Source organism: Tenebrio molitor, chromosome 8, assembly GCF_963966145.1.
Source record: "Tenebrio molitor chromosome 8, icTenMoli1.1, whole genome shotgun sequence".
Classification (NCBI taxonomy): domain Eukaryota; kingdom Metazoa; phylum Arthropoda; class Insecta; order Coleoptera; family Tenebrionidae; genus Tenebrio; species Tenebrio molitor.
In genome coordinates this window covers 14,222,502-14,238,422 of record NC_091053.1, presented here as the reverse complement: position 1 = coordinate 14,238,422, position 15,921 = coordinate 14,222,502, and the positions used below count along the sequence as shown (strand labels likewise).

The following is a 15,921-nucleotide window of genomic DNA, read 5'->3' as shown; positions in this document are numbered from 1 at the left end:
TTTCCTTTAAAGCACAAAGAGAAACACCGAAGATAAAAGGACAAATTTCATTAATTACTTTTCCTGATAATAGAAATTTACACAGCATTAAATAAATTTAAAATTAGCAGTAGAAAAACAATTAACACGAGATAAAGTTTACACCTTGTAAATCCCTATTGTTCATTGATAAAAAAAATTCACTGTATAATAAAAATGTTTGACAAATTTAAGACTCCAGATCATTCTCATTCATTTTTAATCTTCAAACAGCACATCGAAAAATTACGACAGAAACTGAAAACGAGAAACAACATTATACTCGTACATAAACTCGCAGGCTCTAGTGTATTCTACGGCAGAATACTGTTGCCCTGTCTGGAAGAACAGTACACGTGTAAACAAAATAGATACTTAATTGAATACCACACTTCGAATAATAACGGGTACTTGTATAGGTAATATCTTATCAATATCTTTCTTTTTTTAATACAAATTGTTGCAACTGATTGATATCATAAAGATACATCGTATGTGAAGGTGTAATCATTTTGTGGTGGCGCCGAATCAGAAGAAAAGAAACGGAAAGTGATTAGAAAGACAATGAAATCGAAAAAATCCATAGGTAAGTGTCAGCTTCAAATAGTTATTTAAGATATGTGTAAAAAGTTATCCTTTATTGCACGAACGGGTTTAAAATACGACCGAGGTACGAGGGAGTATTTTAAAAGATGTGAGTGCAACAAAGGAACTTTTTACACGTATGTCTTACAACATTTTATCTACGATCGTGAGATCATCACACCGGTTTCAACATAAATTTGTATAAAATAATTCATTGGTTCTATAATATTTCATGAATAACCAAAGTCGTGTAACCTACCTGAGGGGATGGTCCACTGCCTCGGCATCAGTCGTGGAGCAATTTTTGTATTGGTGGGTTCCTTCTCAACAAAAATAGGGCGCCACGGATTTGGTTGAAAAAAAAGATTTAAAATTTTGACTCTGGGTCCAAATCCGAAAACCTCAGAGGGAAATTCCGGCAACTCAATGATACAAACGCATAAAAAAAAACGTGTATTGATAAAAAATGGAAAAATAAACATGAAAAAAGTACTTTGATTTGTTGTAAAAAAAGTTGTAAAAATAAAAATGAGTTAATTTAGCAAGCCGCTACCATTTAAAAGTAAAAATTTAATTTAATTCGGTTTTTGACCCGAGAAATTGTCCTATATTGGGGCGCGTGGCCACGTGTCGTACAGGGCGTTGATTTACTACAAAAATATTTGACCGGTCCGAGCCAACAATCACGCCTAGTAGCTAGCCCTTCACAATTTTTATCGCAAGTTGTTTTATAAAAATCCAGCGCACTTGCGCGTCAACTAGGTAGCAGATTAACGGAACAAAGCGTCCGTTCCTGATGGTAATTTTCCGCAAAGAATGAAAAGCTCTGACCGTAGTTGTTGCGGTGGTGGTCGCTGCCGGAAGCTGGATTCCGGGACTCCGGTAAGGGTGGCTTTTGGCGGGGGTGGATGCGCCTGCGCGGAGCGTTGTGGGTTGCTCGCCTCAAGGATCCGGCGGTAGCTCATGTGGGACACGGACTTGCCTCTGGAGAGTCCGGGACACGAAGGCGTTATTTTGCGGTAGGTCGAAGATAATTTGCGAGAATGACGAGATAAGAAAAAAAAGGCCTGGGGAAGACAATAGAAAGTTACCCAGCTGAAGAAAAAAAGACGGAAGGTCGACGATAAGAAGGTTGGAGGTCTCACCTGAGCTTTTACTCTGGCCTTTCGGGAATTTGTTCTGCGAAATGTCCAGTCGTGGATTTCTCGACTGCGGCAGCGAGATTATAGCAGCTTCTTCCCTTTTGCGGCACTTGACGGTAATTCGACGGTACGTTCACCACGTAAACAAGCTTGGTGTACACGCAAAACGGGAAGAGAGCAAAAATCTCTTATCTCTCCCTTTTATTAACTCGGTGTTTTTGTTAATTCCACGTGAAATTGAGTGGGCCAATGGTGTACTGCCGTATGCTGCGGTCGCAGGAAAAGTGGGGTGTTGGATTTTTATGAGAGAAGACAGTTGACAGACCAAAATAAACAAAGAAGTGAGGTTTAGTTAAATGAAATTGATGGAAAATGGAGAAATCAGCAAACCTTTGCTCGCTGAGTCACACGTAGAGGACAATGGGCATTTAAATTGAACTAGTTTCGCCCACGGGCTAGTTCGCGACACGAAGAAACAAAGGCGCTCAAATTGAGGCTCACGGTGCCCGAGCGTGGGCCCCCAGGGTAAAGTTGAAAGGAACAAGGTGGCTAAACTACCCTGCTAGTAAAGCTGTTTCTGTAGGTGACTGTGGAATTTGGTTCTGACTTTCGGAAGACTCTTACTTCCCCTTAATCACAAAGGGTGGCAATATTCTTCAGCCCTTCACCACAGGGCGATGAAGATGAGGAACTTTATGAAAAAAATGCGGAAATGAAAGAGGTTGATGGTGTGATTATATCAAGTATCCATCGAATTACCGGAAATGAGTATTTTAAACAATTGTTTCTGAGGCAGAGTCAAAACTGTTTTTCAGCACGTAGCGCAAAGGAACCCTCAACACAAAAATCACGACTTTGGGATTTTTTGCCAAAAATGGGGCGCTTTAGCCCGTTACAGTCGTTTGAGAACCACGTCGTTTAGCAACCTAAACAATGTTTCCAACAAATTCGATTGTTGTATTCTAACAGTTCTGTGCCATAATAGTATATTAAAGAACGAGTTTTATAAGGGTTGATTTGGCGCACGAGTCCCAAGTGTAGAAAACGAGCCGTAGGGGAGTTTTCTACGGGACGAGTGCGCCAATGCCCTTATAAAACGAGTTTTTTTATGTTATTTTTTAGAATTTTCACCCTTGTTTTAATTTTTAAATAAAGAAATTAAATCTTCAAATTCTAGGGAATTTTGTATTAATTGGTAATTCAAAGTAACGGATGCAACTACATCTGCAACAGATGTTAAAAAGTATAGTTTAAAATTAATATTGGAAGTTTTTGGTGTAAATGACAAAAATACACTGAAATATTGATAAAAATTTTCTTAGAGATCTATTAAACCACGAGTACTTTAATAGATAGCCATAAACGACTTCAAATTGAATACAATAATAAACCTATTAGAGACGCAAATTCTAAAAAAGCGAGAAATCGTGCTCTAAAACTTTTAGAGAACGATTCCGTCAGTTTCTCTAAACGTCAACTTTGACAACGATTTTTAGTGCAAAAAGTGCCTACTTTTAACGCGATCGTAGATAAAATAAATTCATTAATAATTATTAATAAAATATTGGAAACGTTTGTTTTAGCATAGAAAAGAAAAAAGTCAAAAATTACGTCGTCAAAAAGAGAAGTGTGTCGAAAATAAAAATAAAAACAAATATGACAAAAAAAAAAACTGATAAAGAAAAATTCGATGAAGCAAAGGCATTGCACAGATATATTGAAAAGATAAGAGCAAAATACAAAAGCGACTGGAAAGCGGATGATGACAAAACAAAACAACATGCAGTAGCTTCGTACTTAATCGACACTCTTGCACTTAGACCAGGTGGTCCTAACAATGTTGACACGTTTGGATGTAGTACACTACTTGTAAAACATGTATCTTTAACTCCCGCAAATAGAGAAATGTCTTTGACTTTTCTGGGAAAAGGTCCAGTACTCTACGACAGAACAATATCGGTACCAGATGAGGTCTTCACAAATTTGGAACAGTTCAAACAGGATAAATTAGAAGGAGATAAAATATTCGACAAAATAAACTGTGACACCCTCAACGATTATTTAAAAGAAATCGCCGGTACTAATAACGTGACATGTAAAGTAATTCGTACTTACAGAGCGAATGTAGAATTTGAGAAAAAATTGAAGGAATATAGTAAGGGAAAAGAGAGAAAAAAAGTCCAATATAAGCGTGCGCTTACTGATGTAGCTCAATTGTTAAACCACAGAAGAGACAATGGGACTGAAGACAACTTGGACAGTGGCAAAAAATGTTATTTAGATCCTCGTATCACTTTAGCTTGGTGCCATAGGTATCATGTCCTCATGGAAAGTGTGTACAGCAAAGATTTAAATAAGCAATCTAAGTGGGCGTTTAAAATGTCGGAAACTAAATATAAATTTGCAGAATAAATTTAATTTGTGTTGTGAGAAGTTGTAGATTTATGAGCTTTGTTGATTTAGAACCCTTATTATCAATTGGGTATGAATGTTAATAAATCTACTACTTACTTTAATGACTTAACTAGATTTCATATTTTACTTTTGTTATTCCTTTAATAGATACGTATATATTTTTCTACAACCGTCAAAAAAACGCGACATTTATGCATTGAGCATCGTCATCAAGTCGCAAAGTGTGTCATTCTTTGATAGATCAAAAATAGTTGTCAAAAAGTTTCCTTGGAAATTTTTATTTTTTTTTTCACTATGTTTACGGTGAAAATAGTAACGGGTGACTATTAAAATTTTCACTTGGAGTTGGCTTTGAACGAGTTTTTATTTTTTCTGTTACTTTAGACACACGCAAGAACGAACGACAGTACAATTGAAACATAACCAAATTAAGAGAAAAAACATTTATTGAAATGTCAAACTTGTCAGTGTCTAAGGTGCAACGGAAAACAAAGAATGATCCATAGCCAACCCTAAGTGAAAATTTTAATAGTCACCCGTTATATTATGTTATGAGGAGCAAAAATGAAGTTTTATGTGCTGCGGCTGGTAGATTGGCTGCCGAACGCAGTGCAATAATTTGTGAATTTTGTAGGAACAATTTTTTAATGGAGGAAAACCCAGGGAAGTTGTATTTTATGAACTATTTTATTATTATCAAGACAGATTTTTTTTGAATGCCTCAAAGGGCCAGTGTTTTTTGCAATTTTTACATTCGAGTCGACCGGGAAGCACTCGTTTCGGAGCAAGCGTTGGATGTTGGAAGCGTTGCCTTCAAGGCTATGAGTATAGTCCATTCATTTTAAATCTTTGGTTTAGTAATAAAACTTGCCTGCTTTGACACTTGTCCGAAACTCAGTGAATCTAAAACTGTGTTCAATACCGAGTGTCAACTACCAAACCTGACCATAGGAATTTAACATGAAAAATAGTTTTTGCCTGATTTCAGGTACCTACTTCATTAAGAAATTGATTAAATTTAACATTTGTTAAATGGTCAAGTTATTAGAAACATTTTTATTCACATTTATCAAAATGTCGAAATATGTTTGTGTTTAAATTTACTACTAAAATCGCCCAATAATTTGATTATTAAAAATACCATCCCAAACATTAAATTTCTGAGGGCATTGCGTTCTTATAGTTAAATTTATCCGCGGATTTTCTTGAGACAAATATCGAGTTCTGGATGGCTCATTATTTAACATACATTTGCATTCGTCGGTAAAACATCTGTTTTTAGGTACTATAAATATGTTCTGCTTACCTTATCTATACGACGGGTGCAGGTAATAATAAGACATCCCAAGCGTAGACAGAAAGTATAGTTTTCCCATTTATAATTTGGTTTTATGGAAGTCCAATTGTAATTATTAGGGGCTGGGGTTGTGGTTTTGGCAATAGACGTGAAGATATTGTAGCCTGGTCAGACAACAGATAACAGACCTTTTTTTACAGTCCTAGGATTTATGGCGGTAGTTGCCTATTGTCGGGGTATTTAACTCCCTGACGACAGGGCTGGTAGTAAAACCAAATTAGAAATGGGAACACTATACATAATAATGGGGTTTTCCAGAATTTTAAAAGTACAGAACCGGCCGGCCCTAAGCCACTAAACAATTACAGTCTTAATTGTACCGTTCAAGAAATAACTTCTGTTGTGTAAAGTGAATTCAGTGCGTTAATTTTACTCAATATGTCAGGTGGTTTGGGTCATTTGACTTATCAGTCTGAACAAATTATTCTTAATGTGCTGGAATATTTGTTGCCAATACTGGTGAATCATCTAGTGAATTTGATTCAGATGACGATTAATTTTCTATTTGTTTATGTAAGTATTTTATTATTTTATTTATTAATTTACTCTAAAGTATACATGTAATGGATACTTTATTAATTACTCTTATTTCTTTATTTAGTAATCTTATTTCTCAAATACAAAATTTCCCAATACAAAATCAACAATCTCTTAACATTTTTTTGGTCACTGATGGCAAAATGTGTTTTAATTTTTTTTTATTTGCGGATACTTTAAGGTCTCTTTCTTTTACTCGTCGACAAGAGGGTGAAAGTACGACGTGGTACCAATTTTGGGCAGGGGACGATTGCGCCGATATGACCTGCTATAATCCGGGGTCTCCCAAATTACCTGTAATCCACAGGTACGATTGCGCCGGTACTAAATTTAATCCCTTAACGGGAAGGGTAATTAGAAAGGTACCTGTACCTGTTTGCAAATAAAGTAGGGGTAGTTGGGAATATTCGGACAGCGTCTTACTAAAATCATTAGTTTCGTCCAACAATATTCAAGTGATCGCTGGAATAAACGCTACAATGGAGAAGATGCTTAGTGAACGTGGCAAGATTCTTGTAATTTTCGAAAATTTTAAATTCCGAAATATACGTATGTAGTTTGTATATATTTTTTTGTAAATAAATGGTTTGTTGAGAATCTTTTATACCGGGTGGGGCATCGTATACGCGCACGAGAGAATTCGCGACTTCTAATTAAATAAAATTGTCGAAATTTTTCAGACTTACCTGGCTATTGGTAAGGTACATTTCATAATTTTTTGATAATTTTTCACTTACAAACAAAGCCAAAAAAAATTAAAATGTAAATTTCAACCAAAAAGTCAAATTCTGATTTTTATACTAACCTACCCAGATTCACTTCCTATAATTATTTACGAAATCTACGGAAAGAAATACCTATTAGATTTTGAATTAAACGCAGTTTTACATTTCAACTTTCAAAATCATTTTTATTTATGACCTGCTACTTGTGCTGTCGTAAATTTAGGTGACAATGGAAACTGTCAATTTTATGGCAAAATGGTTTAAAACGGTCGGCTATACCTTTGTTGGGAAATTATACCATTGTGCCGTAAATCATCCGTCTGGTTTACGTTTAAATGAAAAAGCGAATTATTTAGCTAACCAAGTCAAAATTTGTAATTGTGCCACCAGGCTTTGATGCGCTAGAAGATACAGATTCATTTAGTGTAAAAACTTTATAGGTAAATTAACAGTTAATTTCAGAAAACTAATAAAACTGTTACGGCCTTATTTATTAACAAAAAAAAAAAAATAAAAAAATCCTCAAATATACCTTATCAATAATTAGTCAGGTATATAAAATTTCGCCAATTTTATTTAATTAGAAGTCGCGATTTCTGGCGTGCGCGTATACGATGCCCCACCCGGTATATTTGGTTTTCATAATTGATTTTAAACTTCGTTGGGGCCCACCATTACCTACTACCTGTATTTTATTGAGGGGCTTACAAAATCAGGGGTGCGGCGCAATCGTGCCCAGGTATTAACAACCACTTGGGTCGCCTCGGCGCAATCGTACCATCGGCTTAAAACAACTCAGGTAATACCGGCGCAATCGTCCTATACCGCCAATTTTATGTGAACAGAGGGATTACTACTTTACAGTACCCACACAATGAAAACTTGCCGCTTTCGTAATTTACGGCGTTTTGAGTTTACAACTTTACCCAAGATTTAAAATGAATGGACTATACAAAAATAACTACATATATTGTATGTGATTTATTGCAACTTGTGTTCACGTTAAAATGGCAGGTACTCGCACCCCCACTTGTTCTTACACAGGGATGGTCTAGGGTCGCAAATGACTTCCTCCACGCGGTCAAATTTTTGCAGGTCTCTACCTTTTTGATCCTTATGGGCAAACGAATTCCTCCAAGTACCTGCAATCGGATTAGAGACCGGCGGCGGCAGCGGTCCATCCGGACTGGCCATTAGCCACCAGTTAAAATTCAGTAAAATGTTTAATTTTTTCCAAGATTTTCAATACTCCTACCCACCCCACTTAAAATTAAGGGTAAATATATGGTTGAGCTCATGTTAAATTTTTCATATCGACCTTATTAGCCGGTATCGTTCCTACCTGCAGCCGGTCAGCTCCTTTTTTGCTAGTAAGTTTTTTGTAAGAACAAACAGATAAGGAACAGATAACATTAAACATCTCACGAAACAACACGTCGTTTCAATTCACGGCCCTTTGGTAAACGTTTATACCTTAAACAAACTAAAACGGTCCTTCGAGAACTTCAATATCGACATCATACGTAACAATATACAACACTTAGTATTATATCAATTTTTCTGGTGACAAGATAACATTCTATCTCTGCGTACAATGAATGATCAAAAAGTTATTTTTTTAAAGCTAGTGTGATGAAAGATGGAAAAACACGCTATGTGAAAGCAGTTTCGTATTATAGTAAGAACACTTCCATTGTAGCCAATAAAATTTTATGAGTCATTATGGAATCAATGGTGTAGAATCGGGGGGTTTTTAACTTTTAAGCGCAATAAAATTTTATTGGTACAATGGAAGTGTTCCTACAGTATAATAAAATTTAATACGTATATTCACAAAACATATTTGAACATTTTGTGTTTCATTTTGAGAAAGAATAAATACTTTAAAGAGTACCTGGTTTGCCGTGTCATTTTCGTGTAATTAGCCCGCCCCTGATAATCCTCTACATTTCGCTACCTGACCTGACATCCACCTTGGTACCTGCATTTGGAGGAACTCATTTGCGCCTTGGTCTGGGTACTGTTACTTTATTTATTTTCCCTTTTGGTGAAATTGTCCCAAATTAACGATTTAACTGACTCCGGGTCGAAATCCACTGGAGACTGCACGAGAGTACAAGCAAAGATGTGGGGTGGTGGTGATAACCTGGAGAAAGAAAACCTCCGAGTGATTTAATAAAAAGATATATTTTCACTCAGTCCTGCACATGTACAAATCTGAGTAATTTCAACAAAAACGTTTCTCACACTCAAAGATTATGTAAAAAAACGTTTGTGCCCTCGACGCGATAAAAAAAAATTTAAAAAAAGCAAAAACTCTCGAAAAGTAAATTGAATTCAAAAACCAAATTTAAAAAAAAAGGGGTGGGGGAACCGAAAGCGAAGTCCGATATCGTTCTCGACGCTAATCTTCTACGCCGCCCACGATCGGCGGGACCGTTCCCTCGGGCCTCACCTCGTTTCCCAAAAAAAAAGACAAATTCAAAATAAAAAAGGAAGTCGCGCGGAGGATGAGGACACAAAAGATAAATAATAAAATAAGAACTCTTACAAAAAAAAAACTGTTTTTATACAAGTGACGTTTTTAGTGGAAGCTAATTTGATTAAAAATTGCTCTTTATAACTTACCGTGTTAAAAGTATTTTTAACACTAGTAAAAAAAAAGTTTTAACACTAGTTATTTTTTATTTATTTATAGATGTTAAAGTGGCTCTATTTGCCGCTTTTTTAATATCTGCGGGAAATCTGTCGTCGATATCGGCATCGTTAACGTCGTTTTCTTTGCATTCCATGTTTACGAATGCAATAATGTGGAATTGAAAGTGTTTTACAAAACGTAATGAAAACTTTTTTGACGTTTCTAATAAACAAATGTCAATACAAGACTAGCTACCTGATTTTTGCGACAGAAATGAAAATATACATCAAAAATACGACTGCGTTTTTTAATGCAATGCAAACCAGTTGTATAAAAAATAGATATATGATGGTCGTGTTAAAAGTGATTTTAGTTTGTTTGTGGGATTGGTCAACTCGCTGCGCTCGTTTCCCAATCTACCCCACTTACAAAATAAAATCTCACTTTTAACACTTGCATCATTAATAACTATTAAGCGCGATTTGGAGCATTTAAGGGAGTCGTCGAACAAAAAAACGTTGTATTCAACTCGTTCTTATGTAAATTGGGCTTTTTTGGTATGAGTGGATCAGATTAAAACGCGAGTGAAACGGGCGTTTTAAAGGCTCACGTTAAATAAATAGAGAGTTTTCGCGTTACGTTTTTCAGATAACCGTGTACGCTAACGCCGGTGTTGTTGGCAATAGCGTAATCGATTCATTATTACAATAATCGATTACGGTAATTTCTCGCGAATAGCGTACCGGTTATTTTAACGGAACGTAACGCGAAAACTCTCAAATAATTATATCGGTCTGACCGGCCGTTTGCAGGCGAGGTCACCAGCAGACCGATAACTCAAACAAAAAAAACGTTCTGCCTGAAACGACGCGCTCGCTTCCCGAAAACTAAAAATCTACTCTTATCACCGTGGCCTTGGTCGTCACGGGGCGGTCGACGTCTTTGGAGATCCGGACGTTCCTCAGGGACTTCCTCGGGCCCACGGTGGACGACGAAATCCGGGCGTGGAATCTGACTCCGCACTCCGGCGTTTGGTTCTCCGCGAACCTTCCGTCGGGGATCCGTAAATCCGCTCCTCGGCGTCTGGGTTGGGACTTCCTGGACTCTCCTTCCAGCCTCACCCTCTTCGGACCCTCGACGTCTCCACACCCTTTCCGCCCCCTTTACAGTCCGGCAGCGATCTAACCACCAACCAAGACGCAAGACCTAAGCCCAAAGACCTCTCTCCGCACTCGTTCCTGTGTTTTATAGTTTCGCCCCTCTCAATTCCGAGGAAAACGGACTCGCCGGGAGCCGTGCGCACGGGGATCGGATGATCGAGAAATACTTGCATTTTTAAAATGTACATAAAATGCATTTAATTTTCTTTTTTTTTTTTTGCTAAATGCTATTTCTGTTTATGACATATTCATGTGTTTCGTTTCTACGCAAACACATTAAAGTTATTATTTTTGCATTAAATAAAAATTACCGTTTTTGATACTGTTTTTGCTAATTTTTAAAAAGTGGTCCAATTTAGGCTACTCTCCCCTATGTGACTAGGCCTGTATTTTTTATTATTGATTTTGGTATACTTTGTCCAGCGAGGGATAAAAAGAGACTTAAAAATCACAAAATTCTACGTAGAGAAAGTAGTACTATGGGGGCTAAAAAATTTTAGCCGTCAATTTCTGCCATTTCAAAAAAAAAAATCAAAGCCATACTTTATTGACATATGATTGGTATTTTCTGGGTGGTAAATTTCAAAACCCGAAATTATTTTGTCATTTTCTACTACACAGACGTTTACCTCAGGCTATCTACCGGGTGTAGAAAGGATTTTGGGACATAGGCACTTTACGTGTAAAAGTAAAAATCCTCGGATATTGGCTCCCCTAATTATTTTAGAACAAAGCCTTAAATACAGAAGTTGTAGAGTTTTAAAAATGGTTCCCAATTCTATTTTTTTTTTCAACATCTGCCGGAAGTACACAATAGTGGAAAAAAGAGTTGAAGAATTTGTCAAAATAGCAATAGCTGTGAAGTGTAATCGAGGTGACAACACTGACAACCAAAGATGACAATCTATGATATTTGACATGTCAAACTCGGAATTGGTCGCTTAGGATAGAATGCAGCAAATGTTGCTTGCATTAATCTAGAAAACAGTCCGGAGCAATACTATTTTACGAAGTTAACTTTTTCTTCTTTGTTAAAAGAGTTAATTCTCTGAGTAATCAGCAAACGTTACATTTGTCAAAAAATGAACTTTATTGTTGTCGGGAGTCATGGCTGCTACATGGCTGCTACTATTTTATCCATAGATTTTTGAAGTGATACTTTTTATGGGAGGGTCTTGAAATTCTGATCGGCAACCTTTTTGTGTGACGAAAAATGGTGGGGGTAAACACTCGGGTCGAGTGGGAGCAGTGTCTCGCACAACGGTTGCGCCAATATTTCCATCTCACTTAAATGTAAGTTAATCTGTTTGACACGATACAAACATCCCTTAAAATTGTGTATACTTCTGTCTTTGTCACACTCACGGCATTTATCGATAATGTCCTCTCATTAATTTGGAGGCTTAAAAATGAACAATGAGTTACGCATTTCAATATTGTTTAGTATTATCGTTGTTTATAATTTATTTTCTTCATTAAAATATACAATTTTGTTGTGAATATGCTATTTAAAAGAAGAGGGCACTTGGAAAAGTAAAATATGAGTATAAAATAAATTTTTAAAATGTCAGCTAGAATAGTGTCAAATTTCCATGACAATAATGAAAGGCAACATGACAGTAAAGCTTGAACTACATCGAATTTTTCAAAACTGACAGAAGTTTGATGTCCCACTTTTTTTGCTCCCAATAGTACAATACGACTGCCATAATTTTGTTCATTCATGTCGGATTTTTGGAATATCTGAATGACGGCCATAGTACTATGGAGGCCAACAAATTTTAGCTGTCACTATCTTGACATTCATGTAAAGTGCAATAAACCTTTAGGAACCGTAACCCCACTTTCGATTCTTATCATTTTGACACGCATGTTGTTATTCTGCCAATCAATTTAAACTGTTTAAAGCTCAGATATTCCAAAAATCCGAGATGAATGAACAAAATTAGAGCAGTCATACATAGATAACCTGAGGTAAACGTTCTGTGTGGTAGTTTTGAAATTAACACCCAAAAAAATACCAATTCATAATCAAGACGATAATCATAATGACAATAAAGTATGGATTACACTTTTTTTTTTAAATGACTAAAATTTTTTGACCGGCATAGTAGGACTATGACGGACAAAAAATTTCGTCCACAACTGTCATTCCACTCACGTATGCTCTAAAGCAGCCTTTGGGAACGACTAACCTCACTTCACATGTTGACATATTGTATCAATGTTCTTATGGGTGACAGTAATAAATTTCAAACTGTAATTTGCACACGTCCATAATAATGACAATAAAGGTTAAACTACACCCAATTTTTGTGAAATGACAGGAAATGGGTGGACGAAATTTTTTGGCCGCAATAGTATCGGGCGTTCAAATGAAATCCTGGGCTGAGTAGGCGCGTTGGAAAAATTAAACCGTTCAGAACAGTGTAAAGTTTGAATTTCCCGCCGTTTGATACGAAAGACCTTTGTTTATGTTTAATCGGGATATAATTGAACATGTTTGTTTTCAGCAAAGGGTCCCCTTAGATATTTGCTACGAGAATAGGAATCGTTAAGTTATTCTACTTTAGATATTTTAGATTTTTTTGGATTTAAATTTTAGGTTAGCTGTCAACATAATCCAATTAATTTATGCTTTAAAAAAGCACAACAATTGACGGTTTCCAACGCCTTCCCAGCCCAGGATTTCACTTGAACGCGCGATACTATGGAGGCCGGCCTGTGATTGGTTTGACATCAAAATGTGAAGCTGGCATTATGTTCAACTAACCCCATTTTGATTTTTGTCATTCTTGTCATCGTGACAGCGATAATCAAAATTAAAATTGGGAAAAGAAGCGTGCACCAGAGTGAAATGCGTAGAACTACAAATCAGTTATGGTAGTGTGTCATGATCTGTAAGTCACGAAAAGGGCGAAGAAAACGCCAAACAGCTTGAAAACCTTCAGTTTGACAAACTAACACATCAGTCATAATGACAATAAATGGTCGCTTGCAATGACTTTTTTGAAATGTCAGAAATTTGTCGGCCTAAATTTATTATCCGCCCTGGTACCTACTATTGCGATCATTAAATTTTGGACATCATTTTTCTGTCATATAAAAAAATTACTCTAAATCATGCGTTATTGAAATTGTCACACATGAATGATGAAACTGTTGTGAAATTTATCTACAATTTGTCAATATGAGCGATGACAAAAAGTTTGTTATTTTTGTTTATTATTTATTTTTTTGCAATATTGCCCGGCACGGGACGGGAATAATGTTCGGTCGGATTGACAGACGACGGACGCCGATAATTTTCAGATCGGGAACGGTTAAATCGATGTGTACGGCTTATAACGTGCGATCGAATAAAAAAAAATCGAGTTACCTGGATTGTGCTATTCTTGCTTTGATTGGTTCAAACCACCATTTTTACCTACCCTGATTTTTTTTTATTCGATCGCAGGGTATATCGAGCGATCAAATAAATTTGTAATCGACTCATCCATGGATTTGAATCCGTATGTCTTTGCGATTGATATGTCGAAATCTAACCTGTATTTCAAACTGTGTTTATTGGAGCAACGACATACGATTTCGGATTCATGGATAACTCGATTACAAATTAATTTGATCGCTCTTTATTTACATTTCGCGATATAAGATCGCGAGATTTGGACATAAATGACAGCGATGACAGTTAATATTTGATTTACACCACACAAAAATTTGGTGGAAAAAGTAAAACTTACAAAGCTACCCATGGCTTGCTTGATCGCATCGACCACTCACCAAGATAATGGAGTATAGTACTTTTTATTCCGTTTCCAACCGTATAAAATTTTCAATACGTATGTTATATTTCAAAAAAATAGAGAAAAACAATGTTAAAGTTCAAATATTAAAAATTCCTTAAATTGGGAAAATGAATGTGGCCACCTAGGTTTGACGGAAAGTTATCGAGGGCACATTCGTTTTTTTTTTTATTATAAAAATAGGTACAGTGGGGAGCACGGAATTTCGCACGCCAATTTGTACGTCATTAAAAAAAAACTATCTAGTCTAAGCTTTATTGTCATTATAATCAATAATGAGGTGGGATACGCATGATATATATGTGATCATAACTGATGTTTCACCTAAACTGTCACGCAACTGTCGCCAGTATCTCATTTTAATAAAATTAAGTCAGTGAAATGTCCAATGTGTGCGAAATTCCGTGCTCGCCACTGTACATATGTACCATGGACCTAGTATTGTTAATACAGGTTATTCTAAATGATTGTAGTCGAAGCAGGCCATGCCCATGTTATGAGATTTTTGCCACTTTCATGTGAACTGTAAATTTTTGTCGCTGTCACTGTCATTTTTTAGGTGAAAAGTGCGGTGATGAGGATATTGAGTTGTTTTGCAACCAATTCTAAAAATATTGATTTGCTTTGCACCCAATTTAACGCCTGTGTGTGAACGGTGTGTACTCACTTATTCACATCATTTAATGTTTTTTATACGGAGCGGCAACCATAAATTTTTCATTCAGTTTTTACGCCTACTTGGACTACAGTCATTTAGAATAACCCTGTACTACCTCCATGAGAATAGCATAGGGACTATTTTCCCGTCGTTGACTGATCTAAATGAGAGAAAAGTTTGATTTTTTGGTTATTAGTGTCAAACTTATCGGGTTTTTTATTGTTGTTATTAGAATACCACTACCATAAGTTCCATTATGACTTTATTTTGTTAATGTGGCTAGGAAAGTATGTTTTCAATTTGCCGCGTTCGCCAGTGTGAAAGTGAAACGTTCTCATAGACAACACAGTAAACCTATAGAACGCAAACTCCCATAGTTTTTTGTGTCCCGACGCCATCTACTGGCTTGTGGTAGGTGCAAAATAAGACACAGCCAGCTGGATATCCTGGCTTTTTTATTTATTTTAATTTTCAAAATAATTTACATATTTATGAAATTAAAAGATTACATTTATTTTGAAGTTTTTATTTTCAATTTTTTTCGATACATTTCCATTGCATTTTTATAAATTTTGATTTGGTGTTTCTTTTCCTCAATTGCGACAAACAGAGATTTATGGCTTCCTCACCTTCAAAATTTTGCTCTTTACTTTGACATCGAATTTTGCATGTAACGTTTTCGGTACATTGCAGCCCGTAGTTGTAGCCCGAATTTTGGATTAATATTCTGGCTTTTTATCATTTTGATTATGCTCAGTTTTTCTTACTTTCTTTTTGAAATTTTCACAAGAATTTATATCTTCATTACTACATAAAACAGGATTTACACTATTTACTTATAGCGTCTTCAGTAGAAATATCGTAGATCAGTAGATCGGAT

At 36.1% G+C, this 15,921-nt stretch overlaps 1 long non-coding RNA gene across 1 annotated transcript; it reads left to right on the top strand.

The window, feature by feature from the left end:
• Positions 1-220: 220 nt before the first annotated feature.
• Positions 221-4,272, top strand: LOC138136535 (uncharacterized). The gene is made up of 2 exons (XR_011161325.1): positions 221-604; positions 3,329-4,272. It is a non-coding gene; the product is annotated as an uncharacterized lncRNA (long non-coding RNA).
• Positions 4,273-15,921: the final 11,649 nt, after the last annotated feature.